Source organism: Bubalus kerabau, chromosome 9, assembly GCF_029407905.1.
Source record: "Bubalus kerabau isolate K-KA32 ecotype Philippines breed swamp buffalo chromosome 9, PCC_UOA_SB_1v2, whole genome shotgun sequence".
Classification (NCBI taxonomy): domain Eukaryota; kingdom Metazoa; phylum Chordata; class Mammalia; order Artiodactyla; family Bovidae; genus Bubalus; species Bubalus kerabau.
Genome location: NC_073632.1, coordinates 39,429,114 through 39,437,615, shown reverse-complemented (window position 1 = coordinate 39,437,615; position 8,502 = coordinate 39,429,114).

The window sequence follows — 8,502 nt, the reverse complement described above, 5'->3', positions numbered from 1 at the left end:
CTGCCGTCTATGGGGTCACACAGAGTCGGACACGACTGAAGCGACTTAGCAGCAGCCGCAGCATTAGTGTGAAAGAAAGTGAAAGTTAACTCTCTCAGTCGTGTCCGACTCTGTAGCCCACCAGGCTTCTCCGTCCATGGGATTCTCCAGGCAAGAATACTGGAGTGGGGTGCCATTGCCTTCTCCAGATCGAACCCAGGTCTCCCGCATTGCGGGCAGACGCTTTACCCTCTGAGCCACCGAGGTTTACAGCCGCAGCGTTAGTGTAGCTAGTAGGAAATTTGACTTGACTCTTCATTAGTGTCAGCTGGATATTATACACATAAGGATGAATCTATGTTACAGAAGTTTGTTTTCTGACCTGAGATTTTTTAACTTAAATCTCTCTATATTTTAAAATGACAGAATTTATTTCTAAATATATAGCTAAAGGCAGTCTGCATACTAAGTTAATTTAAATGTCTTATTACACTAGGACTATGTGACTTCCGAGTTGGTGCAGTAGTAAAAAATCTGCCTGCCAGAGCAAGAAACACAAGAGTTGTGGGTTTGATCCCTGGGTGGAGAAGATTCCTGGAGTAGGAAATGGCAGCCCATTCTAGTATTCTTTCCTAGAAAATTCCATGGACAGAGGAGTCTGGCAGGCTACAATCCATGAGGTCACAGAGTCTGATGTGACTGAGCATGCATGTATTTATCTATTAACTTTTGGGGAAACGTACTGATCTTGCCTTTGATTTGCTGTTCCATACAGGGAGGAAAGCTGGTGTCACAGATGCTTCCATCTTTGAACTTTGCTTCTGCTTGACATGGTTTTGTTCTCTTTGACAGACAATCAATGGTGAAAAGTAGTGTAATTATTAATTTCACATTTGACATTGTGAACATTTCACTGCTAAATTAGTAGGTAGGAATGTCACAATCCATTTCTATTATATCTACCCACAGAACTTCAAAGGGCTCCTAGCAATAGGTTCTTCTTGAGTCAGAAAGAAGACTCTGACGTGCAGCTATCAAGTACAATTAATTTTAACAGTCCTTGACCTTTCTGTAAAATACTCAATTTTTTCAGGTACTTTCCTTCATGGTGATAGTTTGAAAAAAATTAACATTCCTCTTCTTATTTGGCTTGCGTTACTGGAAAGACATTATTTTAGCAGCAAACTTTCTCTGGTCTTTCACATACTGAGCAAATGCTACTCCCTGGAGTTGGAATAACCACCAAGCTGTAGTAGGTACCAACCTGCTTTATTGAAGTGGTATACGGACAGAGACAATTGCTTCTCTTTTTTTAAAAAAGGTTTTTATTTATTTGGCTGCATTGGGTCTTACATGTGGCAGGCAGGAACTTTAGTTTCAGCATGTGAATTCTTAGTTGCAGCATGGAAGGATGTAAGTTTCCCAACCAGGGGTCGAAGCCAGGCTCCCTGCACTGGGAGCTTGGAGTCTTAGCCATTGGACCACCAAGAAATCCTGGTCATTGCTTCTTATGAAGGTGCTGTATTGATTACCCATCCTGAGAGGGTTCCGTCTCCTTATATCACTGAGAGTGCTAGCCCAACCCAAGAGAAACAACACTTAGCACATTTAAAAAATGCTTAGGGAATTCCCTGACGGTCCAGTGGTTAGGACTCAGCGCTTTTCACTGCCGAGGTCCTAGGTTCGATCCCTGGTTGGGGAACTAAGATCTCGTAAGCTGTGAAGCATGGTAAAAACAAGCAAACTTCTAATAGGCAAATGAAAATTAGAGACGGAAAATCCATTTTAATAATATATTTTATATGACTCAGTATATCCAAAATATTATCATTTCAACATGAGATGTTGGCCACATTCAGTTCAGTTCAGTCGCTCAGTCGTGTCCGACTCTTTGCGACCCCATGAACCACAGCATGCCAGGCCTCCCTGTCCATCACCAACTCCTGGAGTCCACTCAAACCCATGTCCATTGAGTTGGTGATGCCATCAAACCATCTCATCCTCTGTCGTCCCCTTCTCCTCCTGCCCTTAATCTTTCCCAGCATCAGGGTCTTTTCAAATGAGTCAGCTCTTCGCATCAGGTGGCCAAAGTATTGGAGTTTCACTTCTAGGGCTCAATAGCCACCTGAGGCTAGTGTTTACCATACTAGCCAGCACAGTGCTGGCCAATCACTCAATCTTCAAGTTATTTGAATTTCTGACAAAAATCTAACCCAAATCTTATGTCCATGGAGGAAATATTGAAATATCAGCCAGGCATTTATTTTACCTTTAATGGACAGTTTTAGCTCTTTATATATATATAAAGAGTAAATCACACACACACACACATATATCTATCTATCTATATGTAGTAGTACCTAAGATCCAAATGGAAAGAAAGTGATTTACTGAAACAGATTGGTATGGTGAACAGAATCCTGGGACAAGTGTTCAGATAACTCTAGTTTTGGAAGGTCATTTATTAGTGACAGGGACAACTCATGCTAACCTTGCTGAGATTTAATTCCCATACCCAGAAAGCAGAAATAGTAAACTCTGTCTGCCATAGTACAATGCACAGTTAGGCGTATAAAAACACTTTAAAAAATAACTATAAAGAGCTATGTAATAGAAGGTACTAAACTTATTTGAGACAAAAAGTAATTCTTAGGGGTGACTTGACGAGGGTTCCATGCTTAATCCCATGTCATTCTTTGGTATGAAGCTACTCTCTGCCTCTGCTTTCTGACTCAATTTCTTCTTTAAACTTTTGGATCAGTTCCCATTCCCCTTCCGAACACTGAGTTGACTTCAAAAAATTTGTCTACTTGATATGGGTGTTGGGCAGAGTGTATGCATCATCTCATTTAATTCCCAAGACAACTCTACAGGTTTTGCTTCATTTTATGGATAAAGATGATCAACAGAGAGATCAATTTGCCCAACACCTCACAGATAAGACATTGCCATTTGAGTTAGACCCGGTGAATCCAGAATCCAGCACTGCTGCCCATCTCAATTGCTGATGTGGTGTGCTCCTGAACAGACACATTCTGCATATTATGATTTTTAGACATCTTAGAAAATCATTCTGTCTGGGGAGAGAATGCCCCTCCCAGGGCTCGCCAGTTCTTTTAGATACTGAAGGACTCAGCTAAGTGTGCCTTTGAGAGCCACTGGACCAATCTAGGGCCATGCCTCCTCTATCTGGCCCATACACCCAGGAGGCACTATTCTTCTACCTTAATCATCCCAGGGCAGGCCCTAGGACCTGGAGATCACATGTATGACTTAGAGCACACTGAAATATTCAAACAAGCCAAATCTAAGCTGTTTGTCCTGCCTTATCTCTCCTGTAGAAACACCCACAAATGCCATGGCCTAAGCACACCCCTTGCTTCCATCTTCTACTACCTGACCAATTCTGGCGCTACCCCTGTGACCCTGTGTGGCATGTAGTAAAGCCCCACCCCCACCTGCCTGCTAATCTCTAGGACCTATGAGTGTAACAAATTTTGTTTTCTTGTGCTTTTCCTGTGTCCCTTCTAGTGGCTGTTCATGACCACAGCAGACTTGGGCATCATAGCATGAAACTGGTGATACAAGTTTAGTGGCATTTTATTTTTGCCATACTTCAGTAGTTTTCTGACTTGTAGGATAACTATAGGGGAACAGTGGATAACCAAGAATAACCAAAATACCATAAAGAGGACTGGAGATTTTTACATGTTTAGTGAAGACAACCCCATGAGGAAAGAAAGAAAATATTTGTGACATGTCAATGGAGAGAGACTTTCTAAGTTTTTCTTAGGGATTGGCAAACTTATAGGAGACAAACACCAGTTTTTAGAGCTATGGTGAAATTGGATAGGTTCTTAAAATGTCCATGGCTTCCCTGATATCTTAGTTGGTAAAGAATCCAATGCAGGAGACCCCAGTTCAGTTCTTGAATTGGGAAGATCTGCTGGAGAAGGGATAGGCTACCCACGCCAGTATTCTGGGGCTTCCCCTGTGGCTCAGCTGGTAAAAAAATCTTCCTGCAATGTGGGACCCCTGGGTTTGATCCCTGCGTTGGGAAGATCCCCTGGAGAAGGGAAGGGCTACCCACTCCGGCCTGGAGAATTCCATGGACTGTATAGTCCATGGGGTCGCACAGAGTCAGACATGACTGAGAGACTTTCACTTTCACTTTAAAATGTATATGGGGAAAAAATCTCATTTGGAAAGATAATATGGGGATGGATGATAGATGTGAGTTGAAGTTAGAGCTGGGAGGGAAAAGTACAAAGGTTCATGTTCTATTTTTGTCTTAAAGAAATCTGTAAAATGAGGGAAACGAACAAATTCACATGACTTTATTGAGCATGTACTCTTTTTAGGGCATTATTGGGTGTACAAAGATGAAAGAGATATCACAGGCACATGCTATCTTGTTGGAAAGCTAAGACCACACTACATGAAAAGGCAGGTCATGTGAAGAGGACTAAGAGGTGGATATAATTACCGGTTTAATGGGAGTCAGGCAGTGCTTCCTCCTAGGGTCAGGATGAGCTGAAGCTCTGGGCTGGGAGTACAATAGAGTGACCTCCAGCCAGAGCTGGGGCATATGAGGGCCAGAGAGATGGTGTAGAGTTTGGAAAGTTGACAAGCTAAAGAGAAAGTAGTTCAGGTACTTAAGAAGAGATGCAGTTGACTTTCATATGTCATGATTAGAGCTTGGTGGAGCTTTCATAATTAAGATAACTCTCAGATGCCTCCTAAATGCAGCAGAGTGAGACCACTGGCCAGATGACAAGACTCATTTAGATGAAACTTTGATTTAGACTGGTTCAGTAATTTCTCCGTTAGAAAGTATATTTGAGTTATGTTCAAGCAAAATCTAATTATAAGAAAGATGAAGCTGGATGACCAGGAAGAAGGTCAAGATACATCCCAGTCTTTTAAAATATGCCCTCTATAGGGCTGTGAAACCAAGGCCCAGATCTCCTGGGACCATGTGCTGGGACAGGGTAAAGTCCCCTGCCTTGGTGTTGTTCTGCTACTAAATTGTGTCCAACTCTTTTGCGACCCCATGGACTATGGCCTACCAGTCTCCTCTGTCCATGGGATTTCCCAGGCAAGAATACTGGAGTGGGTTGCCATTTCCTTCTCCAGGGGATCTTCCTGACCCAGGGGTCGAACCCATGTCTCCTGCATTGGCAGGTGGATTCTTTACCACTCAGCCACCAAGGAAGCCCATGTATCCTGCCTTCCTGGTGTTCAAACCCTCACTGCTTCGTGATGACACTTGCTGAGAGGATGTGATCTCCATTGCTGTCTTCATCAGGCACCCTTCCAATCACTGTTTTCTGGTTTCTTCCTTGTTGATCTGCTAGTTTTAGTGCATATACTTGTCACAAATTGAAGGCTCAGCAAATATAAGAAATGATTGAGATTGCAGATTGTAGAGAGGCAAACTTTATTTCACAAACACAAGGGGATAATTTACTTTTCATCTCCTCCCTCTTTCTCAAAATAGAGAACCTCCAAAAAATGGTATATAAAGGAAAACAGAGCAAACAGAAGAGGGAAACTTTGCAATTTATTAACTCAAGCATGAAAGTACAGAAAATAAGCAGGGCTCAACTTGCTTGGAAAAATAAGTCTGAACCTATTGCATTAAAACATGGTGTTGCACTAACCTAATGAGTTTTCAGGCAAATGAGGCATGAAACATTGCCAAAATATAAAGTCAGTAAAATATCCAAATTACTCTTTAATGTCATTATATGTTTTAACTTATTGGGAGCTGATAAAGAATAGGTTATTCCTAAATCTGCATTGCTAACAAAATAAGTAAAATTATTTTACAAAGAATGTATTATTCTGATAAAGTGTGAATAATGGCAGATTGAAAGCAACTGAGATTCCAACATGAGATACATACACATATACCTAATTCACGGGAAAGCATTAACAAAACAGAATACATTTTTACTTCAGTCATTCATTCCCTAGGAAATCAAGATATCACTTAGGAGATAAAACATGATAGTATATAAGCAATTTTGAGGATAGCATGAAATAACTAAGCATGCACTATATATATTTTTAAGAAGAATTATTTACTGCTGCTGCTGCTGCTGCTAAGTTGCTTCAGTCATGTATGACTCTGTGCGACCCCATAGACGGCAGCCCACGAGGCTCCCCCGTCCCTGGGATTCTCCAGGCAAGAACACTGGAGTGGGTTGCCATTTCCTTCTCCAATGCATGAAAGTGAAAGTGAAGTCGCTCAGTAGTGTCCGACTCTTCACAACCCCATGGACTACAGCCCACCAGGCCCTCTGTCCATGGGATTTTCCAGGCAAGAGTACTGGAGTGGGGTGCCATTGCCTTCTCCAAATTATTTACTAAATATATTCAAAAGATTTATTTAGAAAATAATAAACAAAACACCTTTACTCTAGAGTTTACCCTAGAATTTTTCCATTATATTCTGGATATGGTTGAATATGGCATGTCCTTTTGAATATAGTCAAGTAGAATTCATGAGAAGTTTTGGACTATATTCTCAATAGTGAAAAACAGCAATGATTTATTCTAGAAATCCTGATTGTATTATCATACTGTCAAGTTATTAAAATATTGTAAAATTTTGTACAGTTTAGCAAAGGATGGCACCTCATGGATTTTCATTTTATTTTACTTTATTTTTTTAACCCCTGTCCCAGAGTTCTCCCCTGGCGATTTATTTTATTTTATTTTATTTTTTTTAAATTTTATTTTATTTTTAAACCTCAAACAGTGTATTAGTTTTGCCAAACATCAAAACGAATCTGCCACAGGTATACATGTGTTCCCCATCCTGAACCCTCCTCCCTCCTCCCTCGCCATTCCCTCCCTCTGGGACATCCCAGTGCACCAGCCCCAAGCATCCAGTATCGTGCATCAAACCTGGACTGGCAACTCGTTTCATACATGATATTACACGTTTCAATGCCATTCTCCCAAATCTTCCCACCCTCTCCCTCTCCCACAGAGTCCATAAGACTGTTCTATACATCAGTGTCTCTTTTGCTGTCTCGTACACAGGGTTACTGTTACCATCTTTCTAAATTCCATATATATGCGTTAGTATACTGTATTGGTGTTTTTCTTTCTGGCTTACTTCACTCTGTATAATAGGCTCCAGTTTCATCCACCTCATTAGAACTGATTCAAATGTGTTCTTTTTAATGGCTGAGTAGTACTCCATTGTGCATATGTACCACAGCTTTCTTATCCATTCATCTGCTGATGGACATCTAGGTTGCTTCCATGTCCTGGCTATTATAAACAGTGCTGCGATGAACATTGGGGTACACGTGTCTCTTTCCCTTCTGGTTTCCTCAGTGTGTATGCCCAGCAGTGGGATTGCTGGATCATAAGGCAGTTCTATTTTCAGTTTTTTAAGGAATCTCCACACTGTTCTCCATAGTGGCTGTATTAGTTTGCATTCCCACCAACAGTGTAAGAGGGTTCCCTTTTCTCCACACCCTCTCCAGCATTTATTGCTTGTAGACTCTTGGATCGCAGCCATTCTGACTGGTGTGAAATGGTACCTCATGGTGGTTTTGATTTGCATTTCTCTGATAATGAGTGATGTTGAGCATCTTTTCATGTGTTTGTTAGCCATCTGTATGTCTTCTTTGGAGAAATGTCTATTTAGTTCTTTGGCCCATTTTTTGATTGGGTCATTTATTTTTCTGGAGTTGAGCTGTAGGAGTTGCTTGTATATTCTCGAGATTAGTTGTTTGTCAGTTGCTTCATTTGCTATTATCTTCTCCCATTCTGAAGGCTGCCTTTTCACCTTGCTAATAGTTTCCTTTGATGTGCAGAAGCTTTTAAGGTTAATTAGGTCCCATTTGTTTATTTTTGCTTTTATTTCCAATATTCTGGGAGGTGGGTCATAGAGGATCCTGCTGTGACGTATGTCGGAGAGTGTTTTGCCTATGTTCTCCTCTAGGAGTTTTATAGTTTCTGGTCTTACGTTTAGGTCTTTAATCCATTTTGAGTTTATTTTTGTGTATGGTGTTAGAAAGTGTTCTAGTTTCATTCTTTTACAAGTGGTTGACCAGATTTCCCAGCACCACTTGTTAAAGAGATTGCCTTTAATCCATTGTATATTCTTGCCTCCTTTGTCAAAGATAAGGTGTCCATATGTGCGTGGATTTATCTCTGGGCTTTCTATTTTGTTCCATTGATCTATATTTCTGTCTTTGTGCCAGTACCATACTGTCTTGATAACTGTGGCTTTGTAGTAGAGCCTGAAGTCAGGTAGGTTGATTCCTCCAGTTCCATTCTTCTTTCTCAAGATCGCTTTGGCTATTCGAGGTTTTTTGTATTTCCATACAAATTGTGAAATTATTTGTTCTAGCTCTGTGAAGAATACCGTTGGTAGCTTGATAGGGATTGCATTGAATCTATAAATTGCTTTGGGTAGTATACCCATTTTCACTATATTGATTCTTCCAATCCATGAACATGGTATATTTCTCCATCTATTAGTGTCCTCTTTGATTT